At 46.7% G+C, this 2006-nt stretch overlaps 1 protein-coding gene across 5 annotated transcripts in view; it reads left to right on the top strand.

The window, feature by feature from the left end:
- The window catches only part of kalrna (kalirin RhoGEF kinase a), a 139935-nt gene that overhangs the window by 72460 nt on the left and 65469 nt on the right, over positions 1–2006 (top strand). The gene's annotated exons all lie outside the window — the stretch shown is intronic.

Genomic DNA, 2006 nt, shown 5'->3' with positions numbered 1-2006 from the left:
AGGGTCTCCTTGCCAAGATCCAGGTTCTGTACAGTGACATTGAGGGTGGGCTGAAGATCAACGGTAGCCTGTGTGCTCCTTTTAGGGTGCGTAGAGGCGTCCGACAGGGCTGCGCGCTGTCGGGGATGCTCTACGCACCCTCCCTGGAACCCCTCCTCCAGAAAATACGCTCGAGTGTTCATGGTTTGGTTTTACCTGGTTTTAGTAACAATATTGTTTTATCTGCCTATGCTGATGATGTTGTTGTTTTTATAAAAGGTCAGCAAGATGTGAGTGTTTTAACCGAGATCATAGAAAAGTTCTCTGTTTTGTCTGCTGCGAGGGTGAACTGGGGTAAGAGCGAAGCCCTGGCTGTCGGCGAGTGGTCTGCTGGGCTCCCAGTTCTCCCTCAAGGTCTTGTGTGGAAAAAAGACGGTTTTAAGTATCTTGGTGTGTTTTTAGGCAGTAAAGATATTGTAAATAAAAACTGGGAAAACGTCGAGCAGAAAATAAAAGACAAGTTGCTAAAGTGGAAGTGGCTCCACCCTCAGATGTCCTACAGGGGCAGAGTGTTGGTTTTAAACAACCTTGTTGCATCACAGCTGTGGCACAAACTCAACGTCTTAGACCCACCATCTGGTTTATTAGTTAAAATACAGTCAGAGATGGTCAACTTTTTTTGGAACGGTCTACACTGGGTGCCACAGTCTGTGTTGTTTTTATCCAGAGAGGAGGGGGGCCAGGGCCTTGTCCACCTGGCCAGTAGAACAGCAACATTTCGGTTGCAGTTCTTACAGAAATACCTGACACGATCTCCTGTGTGGAAAGATGTGGCCAGCTGTATCCTCAGACGTGTAAATTTTCTGGGGCTGGATGCTGCTCTGTTTTCAACCGATTTTAGTTTTTTAAAGTTAAAAGGGTTGCCTCAGTTTTATCAGGGTGTTTTTAAATCCTGTGGCCTTTTTAAACGTTGTTCACAAGCGCATAACTCTCTGCATTGGTTTTTAGAAGAGCCTTTGGTCTGTGGGTCTAGACTGGACGTGTGTTCCGGCACAATACCAGGACTGTCGGAGGCGCTGTGCAGGTCCAAAATGACAACCGTGAAACATTTGGTGGAGGCAGCTGGACCGGATCTCTGCAACACCCAGGTCGTCGCTACTCTGCTGGGGGTCCGGTCCAGTAGACTTGTGCAGCGTTTCCTGGACCGTTTGAAGGAGAGGATGACAGCTGGGGAGAGGCGTCTCCTGCAGCTCCTCCATGAGAAAAAAGCTTCGCCAGACCCAACAGACTCAGTCCCTGATGTGACCCTGCACGTCGGCTTTGAAAACGACAGTGGTCCCCTGCTAGCCAGCAGTGACTCACAGATGAGCCTCCAGAGTACGGGTCCAAAAGTGCTGTACAGAAACTGTGTCAAAGTCTTAAATGAAAGAACACTACGAAAAAGACCAGTGTGCGTGTGGGCAGACCGCTTGGGAGGACAAACCCCGCAGTGGAGGACACTCTACAAACCGCCGATAAAAAAACGGACTGGCGACCTCCAATGGAGGATTTTACACGGCGCCATTGCTACCAACTCGTTTTTATCGGTTTTTAGTCCAGGGGTTTTAAATGAGTGTCCTTTCTGTGGTCTGTCGGAGAGTGTTTTTCACGTTTTTATCGATTGTAAGAGACTGATGACATTTTTTAGTTTATTGATGAGTGTTTTTAGCTGTTTTGGCGTTGTTTTTACCAGTTCTTTATTTATTTATGGACTGCGTTTTAGCAAAGCCAACAAACCAAAAGGGCAGATTTTAAATTTTTTAATTGCTGAAGCCAAAATGGCAATTTATTTATCACGACGAGACAGACTCCAGGCTGGTCCTCATCTGGATGCTGTGGCTCTGTGGAAGTGCAACGTTAAAACTAGGCTGAGGCTGGAGTTTTGCTTCCACAGAGCCACCGGGGATTTAAATGGTTTTTTACAGTTGTGGGGTTTTAATGATATACTGTGCAACATTTCTAATCAGGGAGAACTAAATTTTAACAAG

The sequence above is a fragment of the Poecilia formosa genome, unplaced genomic scaffold (assembly GCF_000485575.1).
Source record: "Poecilia formosa unplaced genomic scaffold, Poecilia_formosa-5.1.2 Scaffold239, whole genome shotgun sequence".
Lineage (NCBI taxonomy): Eukaryota > Metazoa > Chordata > Actinopteri > Cyprinodontiformes > Poeciliidae > Poecilia > Poecilia formosa.
The sequence above is the reverse complement of the archived record's forward strand: the minus strand, read 5'-3'. Positions and strand labels throughout refer to the sequence as shown.